We start from the raw sequence: 22,635 nt of genomic DNA on the forward strand, positions 1-22,635 counted from the left end.
TGACACAATTACTTGAATCTAACATGTTCTTTTCACCTGCACAGCATGGATTCCGCAAGCCATACTCGTGTTTTCTCAGCTCGTACCTTTCACACATAAACTTCACCGCATTCTCGACCAATCACCATTCGTTGATTGCATAATTCTAGATTTTGCCAAAGCTTTTGACAAGGTTTTTCATAACTTGCTGCTTCATAGCTTAGTCATCCTAACATTGAGCCTAACGTTTTAAAATGTATTGAATCCTGGCTTAGTAGTTGTTTCCAATTCGTGACCGTTAACGGTCATAACTCTCCGCTTCCTGAGATGCACTCTGGTGTACCTCAGGGATCTGTACTTGAGCCACTATTCTTTTTAATTTCCGTTAATTGCCTCCCCTCTCAAATATCTACTACCATTCACCTCTTCGATGATGACTGTTTTTTTCCATGAAATTAAAGGGTCTGATGATATGAACTCTCTTCAAGCCGATATTACTGCGATTGCCAACTGGTGTGAAATATGTCTAATGAAACTAACATTAGTAAGTGTAAATCCATGCGTGTAGCGCGAATTGCTAATACCCCGGATGTATACTATTTGAATAATGAGCAAATTATTATAAGTGCCAAGGCTTATTTATATTATTCAGCCTCACTTAGACAGTCAAAATAAAATACGTGCTTAACGACACTGACCGCATGCTTGGTTATCTACGCCGTAACGCTCCATCCTCTTTAAGTTTATTACTGTGCAAGGAGGAGGAGGAGAAACATTCATTAAAAAAAAGAAAGGACAAGCAGGTGTCTTTCTGCTTGTGCGGGAGGCGCCCTTAGTCCAGGGCTCCTGCGGCTCTTGCTGTCTCCCGGGCCCGTCGCACCAGTTGCTCCTGGTTACGAGGGTCCGAACTGGTCAGCACGGCCTCCCACTGCTCGTGTGTGGGGTTGGGTATTTGCGGGGCCGCCTTCACGTTGGGGCACGCCCATGTGGTGTGATATAGGGAGGCGTAATTATTACAAAGGGGACATTTGTATGAATATAGTGTAGGGTGGATTGCGTGTAGTCTGCTTAAATGTGGGTATGTATTGGTTTGTAGTTGTCTCCATACTACGGCGTCTTCACGTGAGGGGGTCTTGTGTGGAGGTGGGTACTGTCGTCTGTTCAATCTATGGTGTTGTAGTATGGCGTTGTATTGTAAAGGTATGGGCTCCATGGATGCGTCCGTATCCCTCTCTTGTGGCGCCCGGGAGGCATGAGCTCGGGCTACAGCGTGCGCACGCTGATTTCCACGGAGGGACTCGTGTCCTGGAGTCCACACTATTTCAACGTCCGGGAATTCGGAGGCTTGTTTAAGGAGTCGGTGGGCGATTGAAGATATTCGACCTCTCGCGTAGCTACGGCAAGCTGCCTGGGAGTCGGTAATAATTGTGATGTACTCGTTGGTCAGACTAGAGGTGATTGCCAAGGCGATGGCTGTCTCCTCCGCTACGAGGGCGCTGGCAGTGCGGACCGTCATCGAGACCACCTCTTGTAGGTTATAGTCGACAACGCTGACCGTCATCGCTGATTTTTGGGAGTACTGCGCGGAATCTGTGTATAGTGTGGTGGGGAGACTGCCATATCTTGTCTGTAGAGTTTTTGCGCGAGCTTGGCGACGATCGGCATGATGTTCCGGGTGCATGCTTCTGGGGATAGGGGCTACCTTGATGTGCTCCCGGAAGTTGGGGGCCAAATGTATTGCTTGTTCGTGGCCTTTGCTGTGTGTGGGGTAAGACCTTAATTTGTTCCAAATGAGAGTATGCGCCATCCGTATGGGATCCACGCTACGAGAAACTAATTAGTGCCTTGGAATTTGTACAGAATAAATCCGTTCGTTTTATTATTTCTAACTATAGCGGGGCCAAAATCATTAGCCCCATAAGTCTGAGCATCAGTTTCCAGCCTTATCATCACGCCACAAAATATCACGTTTAGTCCAGTAACGAGTTCGTTCTTCGACCTCATTGCTTATCACATCGCATCGATCACGATCGTAAAGTTGACATGGATCTAAGTCTAACACATACACTTTCTTGCAGTCTTTAATGCCTCGAACATCGACTTAATTAAACCACCTTCCCACCATACTGTTTCCATCAACGATTTATATGACAGAATTATGGCGTTGCTGTATGAATACATACTGTGTTTATTTTGTGTGTGTGTGTGCTACTCCCACCTCGTAAATATTTCGGTTATGTTTCATATTGTTTGTTAACCCATTCCCCCCTTCGAAGCCTGCACTGGCCCTGGGGGTATTGTAAATAAAAATTAAAAAAATAAAAGCATGAACACATCGAACTGAACGTATCATTGGTGATCACCAACGACACGGCATTACCACTTACGAATGGTAGCCATAAATATTAATTTAATGACTGCTGTGTTGATACCAATGACGACGTGCACAAATGAAAGTCAGCACTGTGATAATCAACGAAGTGATTTGGGATCATTAGTGACTCAATACTGCCATCTCTTTGTTATTATAATGGAGTCTCCGTTTACATGACTTTTCATTTTATATCCATGATTCTATATTGCGCGAAACACGAGAACTTGCAACCTAATGTATCGCTAGTGATCACTAATAGATGGGAGTTATCATTGAAGCAATCGTAAGAAAGCAAAAATTGATGCATTCACTATTTGATTGGTACCGATCAAAACGTGTACGGATGAAGGGTATCAGTGTCATACTAAACAAAGCAATTTATGATCTCTAGTGACTCAACCTTATCATATGCTAGTCGTTATAACTGAATCATCCTTTGTATGTTCTTTTCGTTTGATATCTATGACGCTATGCTATATAAAATGACGAGAACATAGAACTGAGCGCGCCACTACTGATGACTAATCAGCGGGCATAGTCACCAGACTTTCTGATTCATATCAATGATGACTCGCACAAATGAACGCAAACACTGGGACAGGAAAATAAATGATTCATTATCACTATTGATTTAAACATACCAGTGTGCAGTCGGCACAGTTGAATCAGTGGTTTAATTATATTTTGTTTGATATCTACGACATATAAATGTGTAAAACAGAGAACATGGCATAGTCCGTTATTACCTAGTGACCGTAGTCCTATTCGTTAGCTTTAATGTGTAGTTGCTTAGTTAAATGCTCATTAATTTACAGTGTGATTACTGAATGGTTTTCACCATGATATGCTCAGTTTCAGGCTACCGACAGTATAGTAGAAAAGAAGTTTTCTATTCACCAGTGACCAAAGCCTGCCAGTTCCTAGGATATAACTCTAAGGTGTTTCGATTGATAGCAATGACTACACCAGACATATTTCGATCGCGCTCTTAGCACTTTCACGCTAACATTTTCTCGCTGTTTACTCGGATTGGCATCCATTTGTACCGCTGTCACAAAGCACAATTTAAAAAATAAATTAGACGTTGTCCTTGCTCACACAGAAGGAAAGCTCCATGTTTTCCAACTTACCTTTGTACTTTGAACAGAGGGTTTCCTTCTAGCATTTTCACATTTATTTGTCTCAATTCGAGCGTTATATTATAAAGTACCGCTTGGATTAAAGTCACAGGCGCTGGCTATAAATCGGCTGGCGTGGAGGGTAATTTCTATTGCGCTTTGATTAACTTGTAAGGGGAAGGGATAGAATCGACTGAAGCTCGGACTGAATAAAGTGGCCTTTCGATTAATTTTGAAGGGAAAACCTGTAGTCTGCGTAAGCGAAACAAAGTGACAATGCAAAGTTCCTTCGCTGATGCATCTTTGTATACTTCGCAGGGTTGCGCGAAGGCGTGTCATTTTGTGTCAAGCGTTGCAGTGAAGCCACTCCTACTAATTCTTATAGCATCAACAAATACATATTACTAATTATAGTGGTTATGTGGTTATGTAGCGGTTATGTAGCGCGCGCAGAAACTACACCGCTTTCGGCAAGGGAAAAAAACTAGCATCCGTCATGACGCAACGGGCGCTTCAAGCAATGTCTGTGCAGGTGGAATTTTTTTTATCAAGATGCCAAGTTTGGCGAGTTGGTAGTTTAGCATCCTCCACATCAGCGTCTTTGCCTTAATTCCTTTGGTGCTGTTTCAAGTTCGGTGCTGTTTGTTGAAGTTGAAGATTTCTTTCAACTGGGACGTTGCCTTCGACCCAATAGCAAGCGCTGTACCCTACACTAATATTACGGATTGCTTTGACTTTGGCTGCCATTTTGCCCTGTAGGCTACGGTTTTTACCACGAAAAGAAATTTGAGCCAATTCTTCATGCCGTAAATGATTGTAAGTACACGTGATATTCAGCATGAATGTACGTGAATTTGCAGGGGGAGTAATATATGCGTCGCATCTGAGCTTTTCGCAGCAGGGAGTGAACACGGCTCCGCCGACATTATAACGGGATATACATTTAGCTTTGTTACGCGAAAATGAATTTTCACCGGCTCGTTTATTCATTGTGTAAATTAATATCACTAAGCGTGTATTTACGGAAGTGATAAATGAATCCAATCTGAGCTTTACAGACAAGTCAGTGAACATACCTTCGCCGACATTGTAGTGGACTGAAGGCTTACGTTTGTTTGGCGAAAGGCAATTCACGCACATTCTTTTATTCGTTGCATGAGTTAGTGTCAGCGTTTGCATTGCAAGGGGGGTCATGTATGCGTCGAATCTGAGCTTCTCAGAGAAGTGAGTGAAGACTGCACACCTTTCTGCGCTGTTTGATTTCGGCAATTTCTCTGCATTTAGACGTGGCCTTCGCTACGAAACAAGGCGATGTAGCCTGCACAGATATCTCAGCTTGCTTTGACTTTTGCCGCCACTTTGCCATATGTCGGTGCATGCGGTTGCGCGCAAGAATGCCCGCCTACTTTGGCGAATAGCTTTAGCTTCAGCCGTCAGGCCGGAATTCATCCTGCTTTTTCGAAGAAACCACAGAGCGACTGAAATAACGCTGGCTGTTCATTTATGTAGAATATTGCGGTGGATCAGTGGTTCGAAAAAAGAGGGGACGGACATCCGGGTCATGCTACATTTCCCAGCAGACGAGATGTGACGAACTCTTGCAACTGTTTCGAAGTAATTGCGCACAATCAACATTTCGTGAAGTGGCTATACGAAGTGCCTTCCGGTCCTTTTTGCTGTAAAAGCCTTTCCTTTTCTTGCTCGCCAAGTAAGCGTATCAACCGCTAGACAAATGCTCTACCATTGAGTGGTAATTGCAAGACATCGCTTAACCTAATGTTGACTTGTTGAAAGATAAAGTTCGTTCCTTTCGCGCAGTATGATTTCAGCCATTTCCGTGTACTTTAATGCTGCCTTAGTCGCAGTAGCAGGTGACACAGCCAGCATTGATATCGCTGCTTGCTTTCGCATGGGCTACCATTTTGCCATATGTCGGTGGATGTGGTTGAGCTGAATATGGCTCAGCTGTTTTCGTAATAAACTTTAGCTCTTGCCTTCAGGTCACAATATTTTCGAAGGCGCCACAAGTTGACTGAAAGAATGCTGGTTTCTCTTGCATGCATGGCCTCCCCGTGGCTCATGGTTCGAACAATGCGGGGAAGGACACCCGGGTAAAGTTGGGCTGCCCTGCAGACGAGGTGAGCACAATCTGTTCTATTACTTTGAAGTTCAGTAATTCAGCTCATATTGCGAAAGGAAAGGAAGAACACACCACGAACACTCTTGTCCGCACATATGCGCAAGCCTTACTAAATATTTTTTTTTTCTGAAAGAAGCCTTCAGGTTTCAGCAAGCGCTCGTGGCGTGTTCTTCCTTTTTCTCTTCTTTTCTAGCGCTAAGTTTTTAACATAATTACGCACAATTACCTTTTTTGTGTATCAGCTATGCGAGATGTGCCTTGGGCTCAGTTTTGTTGTAAAACTCATCTTCTTTTTTTTTATGTCCTCTTCACGAAGTAGGCGCATCCGCTGCTAAGCAAATGCACACAGCTGTCATTTCCGTGCATTACGCCACTGTATTTGATGTCGGCAAGTTGAGAACATCCCCAGTTCCTCCCTCACTTCGATGATCACGATTGATTTCATCTCATGCAGCGAGTAAATCGTGCAATGTGTGTGCACAACTTTCACCTCGTTCAATTTTAGTACTTGTGCGCTGCAATGTTCAGGAGCTCTTTAGATATACGAACACCAAAACCTAGCTCATGTGCAGTGTGAGACGTGTGTGCAGCGATGTGACGAGGACGAAGGTGATGTGTGATGCTTGTCTAGGGAAGCTTGCTGATGGCAGGTGCACGCACAGGGAAGGATGTCCCATTTCTCATCAAACGTATTCGGGACATATTCGAGGCAGTTGTAATCGTGAGAAAGCGTGGTTCGGCAGCTTTGCGTAGACGATCACAATAGGTCATGTATACCCTCTGCTGTTGCAGCTACGAGCTCGGGTCGCTGAGTATATTTTAAAATTGAGCTTGTCCTCCTAAATACAGCTAGGGAAGATATTCGCTTTTCTATAGCTGGTTTTTATTGTTGCATGTTACGAAAGTAAAATACATTTTTTTTGTATTTACCATGGTTAGACATCAATGGCTGCGTGTCCATGTACGAGGAAGAAGCAATCATATGGTCATCTTTGTTCTGGTAAAAACTGCATTTCATCGCCTAAACGCAGAGATAAAGATCGAATTACTTGTACTAGGTTGCCACGTGGCTGCTGCACTCTGGATTTTCAAGCAATCTAAAAAAAAATAAACACGCTTCCAGATTGCTTTTCACTGTCTGTGACAACACACATCAGTATTGATTCAGTGTGAAATTTTTATGAACCGGATGACAGGAATATGAGTAAATCACTTCTGTACAGTTCCCCATGGCCTGGACACCAAATTAAGAATAAATATTTTGAGTAATAGCTCCGAATTCAATTTCTAAAATTGATAGCGGAGGCAATATGCAGTATACTGTGCAAGGGGTCGTAGGAGGTTATCATTATGGGATAGAATTTCTTGGACGGTGGTCAGCGCCTTTGGGTAAAGGAAAACAGTCGCGTCATCCTGGAAGAGGTAACGCGATCCCCAGTGATGTTGTTGCATTTTGCTCCCGACCTCCTCCTCCTTCTCCTCCTCTTACTACTGCTACTAAGGATAATAATAATAATAATAATAATAATAATAATAATAATAATAATAATAATAATAATAATAATAATAATCAGCACAAGCGACGTTCTGAACGCAAGATTACGACACAACATCGTTGTCATGAGGAAGTGATGGTGACTGTCTTTGAAAAAAACTAGCTACTTTAAAAATTTACAGCCTATGTGCCATCATTGACAACGATGCTTAAGCAGCGGTGGTGGTGAAAACAGCACCCGCTTTAAAATGTCTGTGGTTGCAACTTTTAGGTGAATAGTGTTTTTGCCTATTTCGTCCGTTTTGGAGGTTGGTTGGTGGTCTCTTGGCCGCGAAAAAAGCGCATTCGCTTATTCTCCTCTCGTTCGCTCGTTAAGTGTTTCGTTGGTTTGTTCATTTATTGGACCATTCGGTCAGTGGTTCTTTCGTTTAGTGCTATGATCGTTAGGTCACTCGCTATGTCATTCGATAGCACCGTCATTCATCCAGTAATTCCTTCCCCCGTTCGTTAATTCGTTTAGCCTATTCGCTTACTTGGACAGGTATCGTCAATGCTTTCTGCATATTTGTTTTTTTTTCTGCCACAGCGCTGAAGTAGTTATGCCACCGTCGTCATAGTCATTATCAGATAGTCGCCCTATCACCTGTAATCTTCTAATCTAGTCGTTATCTTGCTCAGCATGTCGGTGTCGTCGTCATGTACGTGTCATGGTATCTATGCATTCGTCGTCATTTCCTTCTCTCATCGTCCTCGTTATTGTGCCGTCTTCGTCAGACCACTATAAGGGTTACGTCATCGCCGTCATGCTGCTGTCGCAGTCAAGGTTCGTCGCCATCAACGTTTCGGCTGTGTCGCCGATCTCTCGCGGTCGTCTTCGTGAGATCATCGCAGTGCTTTTGTTATCGCTGCCACCGTGACGTCCTCGTCATTTTTTGTCGTCCTTCAATGTTGTTTTCATCCTGAAGGTAGCGTGGCCTTCGTCATAGCGTTTGTTCTTTTTGTCTGTATCCCTCTCTCTGTCCCGCACCCACTCTCTCTTTCTCTCTAAACCCGCACTCAAGATGTTTCGCGTTACAGAGAGCGTGAATCATTAGGTATAGCAGTTTCTAGAGCAATTAAGGGTGCGAAGTAACTAGGCAGGCGGTTACCCATGTAGTGGAGGATAACGTAACCATAACGTAAGCTATCTAAGACAAATCCATGATTAGCGCAACTGTTTATATAGAACTGTACTTCGAAACGAAACGTTCTGGGCCTACCTCTCGAGTATGGCATGGCTACTGATGCTGGCTCAGTCGGTACCTCGGCGGATATATGTGTGAGTGTGTGTGTGTACGCTAAGGCTGTGTTTCCACAAATGGGCCTATTTAACCACTGTAAGTTGACACTCAAAGTAGTGCCAATGCGTACCGCTGTTTCATCTGGAGAAGGTTGCGAACCAAAATCAGTGGAGCCCTAGAAGAGGGGCCCCGACCAGCATGAAGCCCATTTAGCATATCTTGTACAATAAAAGTTTTCTACTATTACTGAACATCTTACTTAATAAAGATTAAGTAAATTTCTACAGAAAACCTTAAGATATGATTCTTCACGTAAGTGTCTCTGAAGCAAAGAGACGTCCTAGTGAATTATAATGAATCGATTTTCTTAGAATTAGCCATTCAATAAGTTTCATTGGATCTGAGCCAATACTTGGCCAATCCTCCTTAATGGGTATGTGCCACTGTGATGTAACAGGTACAGAATACTTAATACATCTAGGCATGTATCGTAATTCTCTGTGCATGCTCCTATTATTGCCATCCTTAGATCGACAAGCACTCTAATTCGCATTTGACCTCGTCGCATCGCTACAGATGTCCAACACTGTGCGTCTGAGCGATGTAGTATATGATTTTTTTATGGCTGGTGAACGATATGTTCTACAAAGGCTAAAGAAATTTTCAGGAAATTGTAGATTTTACCTTTTTTTCTAGACAAACATTAAATGGGATTGCGCAATCCACAGGTTGAAAATAGAGTATTATACACATCCGCGCAAATTGTTTAAGATTTGTTTACAGGCTTCACGTAAGATACGCTTAACACTTAATTCTAACATCGCATAATCCGCATAATTTCGTTTAATGTGGGATGCATTAGTCATTCTAAAGTGTAAATGTGCCGATTTTGTCGGTTATTGCCCATACCGACCGCGTCGGTTCATCTTATTACCCATTGTACGTCGTATAGCATCTATCAGTGAAGGTGACCTTAAAAAGGTTAAGCAACGATAAACGAAAGCTAACCCAATGGAAAAAAAGCAAAGCAGTCATCATCACCATCAGCCTATTTATGTCCTCTCCCAGCTATTTCCAGTAACCCTTGCATTGCGCCATCTCACTCAATCCTATGCCTGCCCCACCTATATTTTATCACGCCACCTACTTGCCTGCCGTTCTCGACTGCACTTCCCTTCCCTTAGCGCCCTACCGTTATCTACCTTATCCATTACGTGGCATGCCCAGCTCAATATTTTCCTCTTCATGTCAACTGGAATATTATCTGCCCCCTTTTGCTCTCTAATTAAGAGCGCTGCCTCCCTGTCATGGTTACGTCTAACATTTTTCTTCCCAAAGTTATCTTTAATATCCAAGTTTCTGCTCCATGTGTTACTACCAATACATTGCTACTATTGCACATATTTCTAGGATGGTGGCAAGCTGCCGGTTATGGTTTCTTAATGTGCGCCGTACGCCATCAAACAGTTTTTATTTTCGTTTAAATTTACTTCCCGTCAGAAGAGAGAGAGAATATAGAGAAAGGCAGGGAGGTTAACCAGAGGTAGTTACGGTTAGCTACCCTGCACGGGGGGAAGGGTTAAGGAGGTCAGAAGGTTCACATTTCGCTCATTGGCTTTGATACATGTATGCTTTCACCGATTCCACAAGCTCACCACCATTCGCGAAATTTATTTCCTTTGCTAGCCGATTGAGCGTCACCTGTTCACTCTTCAACTTCAACCAAGAGTGCGATCGTGCGTCAGTGATCGCCCGAGAACACACTCCTGGTCTTGCAAGATAACAAAAGAGGAAAATTAAAATACTAACTATGCCGGGCACAAGCAGGGCTCGCTGTCCTGTCTTTTCTGTTTCCAGATGGCGCGTAACCCGTCAAGCGCGAAGCAAACGTCAATAGAAGTGGTAATATTATTCTCTGAATAAAAAAAAAGAAAAGATGTCGTGAATAACACTTCTTGTCGTACTCTAAACTGTTGATTACATAATTCAACGATGTTAAGTGCCGAGACAGCGATCGTGATGCACGAAGTATACTGGTGGCCTCTTGATGAAATTTTATCACCCGAGGTTCATTAACGTGCGCGCAATCTGGGCATATGAGCTCTTTTTTTTTTATTCTTCGCATTTTGCCTTCGTCGGAAGGCAGTCGGGATTGAACGCCTGACCTCGAACTAAGCACAGTAACACCGTAGGACCTGGGCACATCGCGGTTTATATGCTCAGAAATGCATCTAAGTTTATATAATGGCAGAGCCGCCGTTGCTGCCTGCTCTAATTGGCTCACAGGGTTCTGACGCACTCGTTCATTGGCTAACAATGAAAACATGGTGGAATTTGACGGTGTGCGGAATAGAACCTCAACGTTTCGTGTCCTCATCATTTTCAGCATGCTTCTAAGTAGGCGTGCAACGTCTTTTTTTTTTTCATCGGTGCTGAGAATGAAGCGCACGAGATCCACATGGTCGAGTCGTGCACGAATCTGTCAGGCAAAGACGATGCTGGCCTTTCGTGCTTCATGACAAGGTCAAGCGTCGGAGGCAGCACGAAGGCCGACAGTACGAGCCAGCGAAGGTGAGCGCATCTAAGACGTGTCGCGTCTAAAATCTTTCCTTTGAATTTAGCTCTACAAGGTTAGTTGCCTAAACTACGATTTCGCGCACACTAAACTCGATTACGCCTACGCGTCTTGTAATTCTTAGCGAACAAGTGCAAACAAATGGGTATAATCGTATGAACATTTTATATTTAGCACAGCCACAGCTATTCTACCTGACTAATGTTTTCACTAGAAAAATTGCGTTCTTGAACTAGAACTGATCCAGTGAAAGAGCGCCTCACGAGCAGGGTGCGAATAAAATAGCGTACGTGTGTTGCCTCAGAACAGAAAGTTCATTGAAAAATAGCGTGAACGCATCAGCGTTTCTCACAGTGTGTATTTGACGCTACTTTCCAATAAATTTTAAGTTATCAGAGTTGCTTCGTGTGCGCTGCTTCAATGGCTTTGTTTATTCTCTCAAGCATCGCAGCAGTGAAATACGACTTGTCTGCGTACTTCACTTTCAAGTCTTATAAGCTCTCGTAAAGATAAGTGCTGATCAGCTCACTGGGGTGTCGTTGATAATCCCCTAGTCGCTTTAGTGTATTGCACTTAGTGTATTGCAGCTGCAGCGTACGGAAATACATTGCGGTTTTCTAGGCTGCTCCTGATCGCCTATGACACAAACGCATTCGGCGTAAATCTGCAACGCCTACTTGCGAATGGAGATTATACTAAATGAAGCCGCACTTGTTCAAACGAGAACACAAAAATTAACAATATATGACTATGATAAAGTTGGGCCCAGGTTTATCAATTAACGACTGAGAAGTTATTGAGCCCACTGTCTCATCATATAGCATTGTAAATGATAATGTCACAACGCGAACCCTACAAAGAGATAAAGAAAAGGGAAAGACAGGTCGGACAGCCAGTGTAAGTTCGGCTGGCTACGTTGTGTTGTGGAAAAGGGTAAAGGAAATAAATCGTAATCGAAGGAATAAAAAGTAAACATAAGAGATAAAACAATGGGTATAATAGTTCCGTTCACTCCAGTGTGTTACACTTGTAACTTTCAATTCGTGCTGTTTGCATACTTTGGGAACCTCGCACAGCTTGCAGTATGCTTGTCTGTCTGCCTGTTGGTTCGTTAATCCGTATCAAAACTGTTGCACGCCAACTTGGGACTTGAGCTAGTCCAAGGTCTAATGTCTGGAGCAACGCGCTGCTGTGCTGAGGGAACAGGGTTTGTTACCCCCTCTCAGACCAACTCGTGCAATTGAGCTTATGGTACGTGTCTCTCTTCTGTGAACTTCATTCACGCCATGTTGCGTCTCTTTGTGAGTGCCACTACCTATGCGGCACTCTTCAATTATTCTTTTCTACGCCAACTAGGGTGAATGCGGCGTCCTAGCGGCCTGGTGTCTTGGTCCCCACCCTGCTGCCCTGGTGGCCAGCAGTACTTGCGTACTGGTATCTTGATGCCTGCCCTGTGGACCTGGTGGCGAGCTCTTCCATCAGCCTGGTGTCTTGCTGCCCGCCCTGTGGATCAAGCAGCCACCTGTTCTTGCGAAATGGTAGCTAGCTGCCCACGATGGGAACCTGGTGGCCAGCTGTCGTAATGACCTGGCCTCTGGCAGCGACTGTTCCAGTGACTTGATGTGTAGCGGCGAGCTCAGCGGACTCGCCAGCTGTTCCAGTGAAACTGTATCTTGCGGCCTGACCTGGGGACCCTTTTGGCCAGCTGTTCTGGAGGCCTGGTATGTTGCTTCCAGACCTAATGTCCCTATGGCCATCTGTCCTAGCCATCTGGCATTGCTCACCCAGCCCTGCGGATTTCGTGTTCAGGTGTTCTAGCTGCCTGGTCTAGTGCTGACTAGGCGTTGCGCGTACGTTTGAGAATTAGGTGGGGCAAAAGTCTGTTCCTTTTTATAAATTTCTTTATGAAAGCAACAAGTTGGACGAGATTGTAGGTTTAGATCCTTCATATTATCGACTATGCTGACTTCGTTCCTTTTTGCGCACAATGATTTCGGCCATTTGTTTGTGTTTAAGCGTGGTCTGCGCCGCTATCACACGAGAGCTAGGCAGCACCCATATTGATATATCGACACTGGCTGCTCGTGTATGTAGGAGGTCCTCTTGAGTGGGTTAGGCATGCAGGATCAAAACCCCGCCGCGGTCGGATTTCGATGGAGGAAGTGGAAGAACGCCCTTGCCGTGAGCATTTAGTGCACTTTGATGCAATAGGTGCATAGTTCCTATTATAAGTAAACATGTCTAAAACTTCTCTGTGCGTACACCTGTTATCGCCGTTGTTCCCTTGACAAGCATAAAAAGATCTCCTACGTCCAGCTAACATCAGTTCGTAGGCGTCAGACACTGTATTAGCCTGATTTAGCGTTTGAATTTTGGCGTAGGTTGTGAACGGGCCAATCTAAATCTTATTTATTAATTTTCCTTCATACCTTACAGGTTCCTATATTGAGCATCGCGTAAAGGAGGAACACATAATTAAAAAAAAGGAAATTTGCGAAGCTGTATTGCAACATCGAAAATTCAATAAGTGAAGTCAACTCCAAGGGAGAAAATGCAGCAGTCATCACCATCAGCCTATTTATGGCCTCTCCCAGCAATTTCCATAACTCCTCACTTGCGCCAGTTCATTCACTCTCACACTTGCCAACTTTCTAATTTGTCACACCACCTAATTTTCTGGCATCCTCGACTGGATTTTCCTTCCATCGGCACACATTGTGTAAACATTATACAGCACCGGTTATCTTCCCTACGCATTACATGGCCCACCAAGCTCCATGTTTTCTTCCTGATGTCAAGTGAAATATCGCATACCCCTGTTTGCTCTCTAATACATGGCGCTATTTTTCCGTCTCCTAAAGTTATTTCTAACATTTGTCTTTTCAAGGTTTCTTGTCAATCTCGAAGTCTCTGCTCCTTGTACTAGTACCTGTAGAATGCAATGATTGTACCCATTTCTAAAATATTCGCAAGCTCCGATCTATTATACTGCGTGCCATATGCGACCCAATCGATTTTAGTTTCCTCAATTTCTTTGCCTTAATCTGGATAAGGCTTCACTACTTTGCCTTGATCTGTCATTGTACAGGCTGATACCAATCGGAAATTTCGTTGTCTCGCTAGGAAATTCAACATTACTTTAGCTTTATGTATTGTATGCCTAAACCTTACTCTTCATTCCATTGGCTCAATTATACCAGTCATACCTTACTGTTAGCAGCAATTCCCATAACAGAAAAGATAAAAAGAGATCGCACAGCGCATTTATATACACCTAAGAATGTTGCCACCAAAAAGCTCGAAGGTTACGACCGGAAATTGATTGTTCTGGCAAAACATCATGTGCCCAGCAGTACTTAGCTCTTATCGAAAAAAGGTGAAATTCTACATTCGTCAATCGCTCTGTCGCGTAATATTACTTAAAGAAAACTGCACGCTCAGTTCAGCAAAGGTAGAATGCATATATTCCAACTAAGTGGAGAATATGCAGGTGGCATCCATCCTCCAGGCATAAGATTATCGCCGAAAATTCAAGGAAACTCAAATCTTTCATGTTCATTAGAATCAACTACGGCAAGAAAGAAAGTAAAACGGCAAGTACGGCAAGTAAAAGAAACGTATGGTGGTTGGGTTTGTTATCGGTTAGCATCGCATGAGTTTGGTTCTTGTCTCATGCGAGAAATTGCGATCTTACGGAGTGGATGGGCTAGGCCATTCTGCAGAACCTATTATGTTTCGCTTCATGTCACCGTTTTGTCTGTTCGCTGTGCTTGGACCCTATTATTCATTTGTTGGGATTTGGTACTATGTTGTTCTGGTTCCCTTGCGTTTATCCATTCCTGCTTTTCCTGTCCATCATTTACTGTCCCATCAGCCCATTAATGTCTTGCCAGGAAACACCAAAGGCCATACCTTTGCCTTCATATTGCATTCCTGTGTATGAAATTTTGTTGGTGAATAATTGTCATTGAGGCGCGGATGGCCAGTGGTCCGGGAGCAGCATATGGGACGATCACTTCTTTAGGCGATCACTTTCAAAGGCGATCACACCGCATCAGTGCAAGTGTACGCTCGAAAGCGTTCGAAGTTTCAGCTCAAGGTTTCCTGTTCCCATCTCTCTTGTTTTTCACGTATGCATGGGATGTTTTCTTTCTTTCATTTTTCATGGGTGTCAAGAACAAACGATCGACATGTTCCTGTCGTGCACGGACTGTCTGTCAAAGGCGATGCTCGGTTTTCGTGGGTCCTTATCGTGTGAAGCACTGGAGTCAGCATGGTGGCCGTCTATATGAATAATGCCACCAAGGTGAGCGCACCGAAGACGAAACGTCTTATGCCGTAACATTTCTATTGCCTTTCGCACTGCCAAGATCACTGCCTGTAAAGCAATTTCGTGCGCAGTAAACTGTACAAAGTAAGGTTACTCTTTTTATGAGCCGCATAAACTGCTCTAAACATTCTCTTACTAACTAAATTGCACGTTGATGACCGCACTCAGGAAAACACGAACACATCTCACCAGATGGCCGCTAACGCTGGCTGTTGTACCTTTTAATTATTGCGGTTAGTATTCCTTCGGAACGTCAATCAGCTTCAGGTACGTTTATCTGTCTATTAGTTTGTTTATCTGCAGCTAACCTGTTCTACGCCAACTTAGGTCACGGGAAAGTCCGTAGTTTGCTGGGCACAGCATGGGCAGCTGTGCTAAGCGAAGAGGGTTCGAAACGACCCTTCGGACCAACCTGGGTCACTGTTTATGTCATGGTATGTGGTGCTTCTCCATGAACTTCTTTAACGCCATTATGGGTCACTGTGTATGTGCCTCTCATCAGTGAACCATCTTTGGTCACTGGTTATATGCATTACCCGCCGTAACGGCGTAGTGGATTTCGCACTAGCTGCGCTGCTACGGCCTAAGGCGTGTCATCAAATAGCGGCTATAGTGGCCGCATTTCGATGGGGGTGAAGTGCAAGAACGCCCGCGTAGCGTGCCTTGTGTGCACGTTAAAATAGTGGCGTTAAAATTCATTCCACAGTCCCGCATTACGGCGTGTCTCATAACGCTATCGTGGTTTTGGCACGTAAAAGCCCTAAACGTTATGTGCCATTGGGTATGCGTTGCCCTTCAGTCAATATCATTTATGAAATCTTGGGTAAATGTTCCAGTGGACCTGCGTCTTGCTGCCTGACGTGCGGAACGGGTGGCGAGCTCGGCCTTCTAGCACGATGGTGCCTGGGAGCCTCCACTGCGGATCTGGTGGCCAGCTGATCTTGCGACCTGGTATCTCAACGTCAATCCAGCTGCTCTACCTTCATGATGTTGCTGCGTTGCTTCTGTTGCTGCGCGCCCCGTAGACCTGGTGGCAAGCTGTTCTTGTGACCTCCTCGGCTGCTGAAAAGATACAGCATGCGCTAAGGAATCACAGGTGGCAAAATGTTTTCTTCTTTGTAAGGGTTTATAAAAAAACAAGTATGGCAAGTTGTTGGTTAACATACGCAAAGTAATCGTCGATGTCGAGTTCGTTATTTTAGCGTTATTTCATTTCGGCAATTTCTCTGTATATAATGATTGTCTTCACTGAAGCAACACGCAGTGAAGCCTCAATCGATATCGCCGGCTCCTTTCGCGATGGCTGTCATTTTGTCGCTGTCGGTGCATGTGGTTGTGTTAAAGAGTGCTCACCTGCTTTGGTGAAAGGCTTTAGCTTTTAATCTCCAAATGCAACGCACGCCGCTTTTTAAAGACACCACATCATGGCTGGATCAATGCTGAATGCTCGTTTTCGTAGGACATCCCCATGGCGTTTGGCTCACACAATGAAGAGATCGAGGGCGGGCCTTGTATAGGTTCCGCTTCTTAGCATACGAGTAGAGCAAAATCCTTGCTGCTATTTTGAATTACACTTGTCAACTTTTGGTGTAGCGGCCACTCGAAGTGCCGTACGCTGCTTTTTTATAAGGTCACGTTCTGTTTCGTGCTCGTGAAGTAGCCGTATCAGTGGTTAGACAAATCTAACACAGCGGCCTCTGTAGTGCACCACGTTCTCAACTTTGATGTCGTCTAGTTGAAATAGACAACACGTTCTCTCCGTATTCCGAAGCGCAATTCGAAACTTCCTAATAGAGTATTCCAGAAATACTGCAGTCAGATTTATATATGCTGACGTTTCAACTTGTTTATGTGGTGGTAACATCAGTGGAGAATAATGATCGAACGCACAGGTTATGATCTATGTGGAGCCAAGATTTTTAATGAATGCTATACGACCGCAGTCGGTACACAATAGTGCTTCACTTCATTCTATGCGACGAGTAAACTCATGCGCTATTTCTGCGCTGATTTCGCTCCTATACTTTTTAGAATTGCACCTTACACCGTTCAGAAGCTATTATGAAATGCAAACATATATAACGTGGATGTACAATCTGAGACGTCTGCGTAGCGATGTCAGGAAGACGAAGGTATTCCTAGCTGAAATGAGTGTTGGTATATGTGTATATGCAGTGGTAATCATGTGCCCTTCCAAGTAATGTTTTTAGAGAAATCAGAACAGGGCTGGGCGTACATTCCAACAACATTTAATGGGCTATGCTTTCCCTCGGCAATATCTTTTCTAAATTTGTATATTCACTTAAACTAGAGTCACTGTGTGTGGATTTCGACAAATTGTGACGTGTGTCCAGGCGCAACAGGGCTCGCCAGACAGTCTAACGGGCCATATACTCATGTTCTTGTTATTCCTCGACAAGGATATTGCGTAAGTTCCAATATTCTTCGCTCAAATGAGAGCTGGTATATGGGTATTTGCAGTTGTATTGTTATGTCCTTCCAGGTAAACTTTTTAGAGAAGTCAGAAAAGGACCGGGCGTACATTCGAACAATTTTATTAAGCTGTACTTTTCGTCGCCAATATTTTTCCTAAATTTGTGTATTCGCTTGAATTAATGTCACTTTATGGGGATTTGCAGAAGTTCTCACTTGCATCCAAGTGCAGCTTTTTAGTTAAATACAAAGAGTGCTGGGCAACCATTTTAACAGGCTATATGCTCATGTATTTTTTACTCGACAAGGATCTTACGTAAATTCCAGTATTCTACGCTTAAATGAGTGTTGGTATACGGGTATTGGCAATGGTAATGATATGTCCTTCCAGTAAAGTTTTCATAGAAGCCAGAACAGGGCTGGGCGTACATTCTAACAACCTTTATTAAGCTATGCTTTACCTCGGCAATATTTTTCCTAAATTTTTGCATTCCCTTTAATTGGTTGTCAGTGTATGTGAATTTGCAGAACTCGTCACCTACGTCCAGGTGCTGCTTTTTAGTTAAATACAAATAGGGCTGGCCACACATTCTAACGGGCTATAGGCTGGTGTTTTCCTCGACAAGAATTTTGTGTAAGCAAAATGCGAAAACCACCCGTGTGCTTAGATTTAGGTGCACGTTAAAGAACCCCAGGTGGTCAAAATTTCCGGAGACCTCCACTACGGCGTGCCTCATAATCAGAAAGTGGTTTTGGCACGTAAAACTCCATATTTAAGGATTTTGTGTATATTCCAGTATTCTTCGCTTAAATGACTGTTTGTGTACGGGTATCGCTGGTGGTAAGGATATCTCCTTCCTGTAAACTTTTTTGAGAAGTCAGAACAGGGCTGGGGGTACATTCTAACAACCTTTATTAAGCTATGCTTTACCTCGGTAATATTTTTCCTAAATTTTTGCATTCCCTTTAATTGGTGTCAGTGTATGTGAATTTGTGAACTCGTCACCTGCGTCCAGGCGCTGCTCTTTAGTTAAATACAAATAGGGCTGGCCACACATTCTAACGGGCCATAGGCTGATGTTTTCCTCGACAAGGATTTTGTGTAAATTCCCATATTCTTAGCTTAAATGAGTTTTGGTGTACGGGTATTTGCACTGGTAATGATATGTTCTTCCAGTAAAGTTTTTAGAGAAGTCAGACCAGGGCTGGCGTACATTCTAACAACCTTAATTACGCTATCCTTTACCTCGGCGATATTTTTCCTAAATTTCTCCATTCCCTTTAATTGGTGTCAGTGTATGTGAATTTGCAGAATTCGTCACGTGGGTCCAGGTGCAGCTTTTTAGTTAAATACAAAGAGGGCTCGGCACATATTCTAACGGGAGTATAGGCTGATGTTTTTCCTCGACAAGGATTTTGCGTGAATTCCAATATTCTTAGCTTAAATGAGTTTTGGTGTACGGGTATTTCGAGTGGTAATGATATGTTCTTCAAGTAAAGTTTTTAGAGATGTCAGAACAGGGCTGGCGAACATTCTAACAACCTTAATTACGCTATCCTTTACCTCGGCGATATTTTTCTTAAATTTCTCCATTCCTTTTATTTGGTGTCATTGCATGTGAATTTGCAGAATTCGTCACGTGGGTCCAGCTGCAGCTCTTTAGTTAAATACAAAGAGGGCTCGGCACATATTCTAACGGGAGTATAGGCTGATGTTTTTCCTCGACAATGATTTTGCGTGAATTCCAATATTCTTAGCTTAAATGAGTTTTGGTATACTGGTATTGGCAGTGGTAATGATATGTTCTTCCAGTAAAGTTTTTAGAGAAGTCAGAACAGGGCTGGTGTATATTCTAACAACATTAATTATACTATCCTTTACCTCGGCGATATTTTTCCTAAATTTCTCCATTCCCTTTAATTGGTGTCAGTGTATGTGAATTTGCAGAAGTCGTAATGTGCGTCCAGGTGCTGCTATTTAGTTAAATAGAAAAAGGGCTGGGCACATATTCTAACGGGAGTATAGGCTGATGTTTTTCCTCGACAAGGATTTTGCGTAAATTCCAATATACTTAGCTTAAATGAGTTTTGGTATACGGGTATTGGCAGTGGTAATGATATGTTCTTCCAGTAAAGTTTTTAGAGAAGTCAGAACAGGGCTGGGCGTACATTCTAATAACCTTAATTACGCAATCCTTTACCTCGGAGATATTTTTTCAAAATTTCCCCATTCCCTTTATTGGTGTCAGTGTAAGTGAATTTGCAGAAGTCGACACGTGCGTCCAGGTGCTGCTCTTTAGTTAAATACAAAGAGGCTGGGCACATATTCTAACGGGAGTATAGGCTGATGATTTTCCTCGACAAGAATTTTGCGTGAATTCCAATATTCTTAGCTTAAATGATTTTTGGTATACGGGTTTTGGCAGTGGTAGTGATATCTTCTTCCAGTAAAGTTTTTAGAGAAGTCAAAACAGGGCTGGGCGTACATTCTAACAACCTTAATTACGCTATCCTTTACCTCGGAGATATTTTTCCAAAATTTCCCCATTCCCTTTAATTGCTGTCAGTGTAAGTGAATTTGCAGAAGTCGACACGTGCGTCCATGTGCTGCTCTTTAGTTAAATACAAAGAGGGCTGGGCACATATTCTAACGGGAGTATAGGCTGATGTTTTTCCTCGACAAGGATTTTGCGTGAATTCCAATATTCCTAGCTTAAATGAGTTTTGGTATACGGGTATTGGCAGTGGTAATGATATGTTCTTCCAGTAAAGTTTTCAGAGCAGTCAGAACAGCGCTGGCGTACCTTCAAACAACCTTAATTCCCCTTCCTTTACCTCGGCGATATTTTTCCTACATTTCTCCATTCCCTCTAATTGATGTCAGTGTATGTGACTTTGCAGAAATCGTAATATGCGTCCGGGTCCTGCTATTTAGTTAAATACAAAGAGGGCTGGGCACATATTCTAAAGAGAGTATAGGCTGATGTTTTTCCTCGACCAGGATTTAGCGTGAATTCCAATATTCTTAGCTTAAATGAGTTTTGGTATACGGGTATTGGCAGCGGTAATGATATGTTCTTCCAGTAAAGTTTTTAGAGAAGTGAGAACAGGGCTGGGCGTACATTCTAACAACCTTAATTCCACATCCTTTACCTCGGCGATATTTTTCCTAAATTTCTCCATTCCCTTTAATTGGTGTCAGTGTGTGTGAATTTGCAGAAGTCGTAATGTGCGTCCGGGTCCTGCTATTTAGTTAAATACAAAGAGGGCTGGGCACATATTCTAACGGGAGTATAGGCTGATGTTTTTCCTCGACAAGGATTTTGCGTAAATTCCAATATTCTTAGCTTAAATGAGTTTTGGTATACGGGTTTTGGCAGTGGTAATGATATGTTCTTCCAGTAAAGTTTTTAGAGAAGTCAAAACAGGGCTGGGCGTACATTCTAACAACCTTAATTACGCTATCCTTTACCTCGGAGATATTTTTCCAAAATTTCCCCATTCCCTTTAATTGCTGTCAGTGTAAGTGAATTTGCAGAAGTCGACACGTGCGTCCAGGTGCTGCTCTTTAGTTAAATACAAAGAGGGCTGGGCACATATTCTAACGGGAGTATAGGCTGATGTTTTTCCTCGACAAGGATTTTGCGTGAATTCCAATATTCTTAGCTTAAATGAGTTTTGGTATTCGAGTATTGGCAGTGGTAATGATATGTTCTTCCAGTAAAGTTTTCAGAGCAGTCAGAACAGCGCTGGCGTACCTTCTAACAACCTTAATTCCCCATCCTTTACCTCGGCGATATTTTTCCTAAATTTCTGCATTCCCTTTAATTGGTGTCAGTGTATGTGAATTTGCAGAAGTCGTAATGTGCGTCCGGGTCCTGCTATTTAGTTAAATACAAAGAGGGTTGGGCACATATTCTAACGGGAGTATAGGCTGATGTTTTTCCTCGACCAGGATTTAGCGTGAATTCCAATATTCTTAGCTTAAATGAGTTTTGGTATACGGGTATTGGCAGTGGTAATGATATGTTCTTCCAGTAAAGTTTTCAGAGCAGTCAGAACAGCGGTGGCGTACCTTCAAACAACCTTAATTCCCCATCCTTTACCTCGGCGATATTTTTCCTAAATTTCTCCATTCCCTCTAATTGGTGTCAGTGTATGTGACTTTGCAGAAGTCGTAATGTGCGTCCGGGTCCTGCTATTTAGTTAAATACAAAGAGGGCTGGGCACATATTCTAACGGGAGTATAGGCTGATGTTTTTCCTCGACAAGGATTTTGCGTGAATTCCAATATTCTTAGCTTAAATGAGTTTTGGTATACGGGTATTGGCAGTGGTAATGATATGTTCTTCCAGTAAAGTTTTCAGAGCGATCAGAACAGCGCTAGCGTACCTTCAAACAACCTTAATTCCCCATCCTTTACCTCGGCGATATTTTTCCTACATTTCTCCATTCCCTCTAATTGGTGTCAGTGTATGTGACTTTGCAGAAGTCGTAATGTGCGTCCGGGTCCTGCTATTTAGTTAAATACAAAGAGGGCTGGGCACATATTCTAAAGAGAGTATAGGCTGATGTTTTTCCTCGACCAGGATTTAGCGTGAATTCCAATATTCTTAGCTTAAATGAGTTTTGGTATACGGGTATTGGCAGCGGTAATGATATGTTCTTCCAGTAAAGTTTTTAGAGAAGTGAGAACAGGGCTGGGCGTACATTCTAACAACCTTAATTCCACATCCTTTACCTCGGCGATATTTTTCCTAAATTTCTCCATTCCCTTTAATTGGTGTCAGTGTGTGTGAATTTGAAGAAGTCGTAATGTGCGTCCGGGTCCTGCTATTTAGTTAAATACAAAGAGGGCTGGGCACATATTCTAACGGGAGTATAGGCTGATGTTTTTCCTCGACAAGGATT

At 43.2% G+C, this 22,635-nt stretch overlaps 1 long non-coding RNA gene across 1 annotated transcript in view; it reads left to right on the forward strand.

The window, feature by feature from the left end:
* Nucleotides 1–12,323: 12,323 nt before the first annotated feature.
* LOC126539177 (uncharacterized) overlaps nt 12,324–22,635 on the forward strand; it is a 65,003-nt gene continuing 54,691 nt past the window's right edge. The window contains exons 1-3 of the long non-coding RNA XR_008614182.1: nt 12,324–12,682; nt 15,138–15,267; nt 16,128–16,387. This is a non-coding gene — a long non-coding RNA (uncharacterized lncRNA). The remainder of the gene's footprint in view (nt 12,683–15,137; nt 15,268–16,127; nt 16,388–22,635) is intronic.

The sequence above is a fragment of the Dermacentor andersoni genome, chromosome 11 (genome assembly GCF_023375885.2).
Source record: "Dermacentor andersoni chromosome 11, qqDerAnde1_hic_scaffold, whole genome shotgun sequence".
Classification (NCBI taxonomy): Eukaryota; Metazoa; Arthropoda; class Arachnida; order Ixodida; family Ixodidae; genus Dermacentor; species Dermacentor andersoni.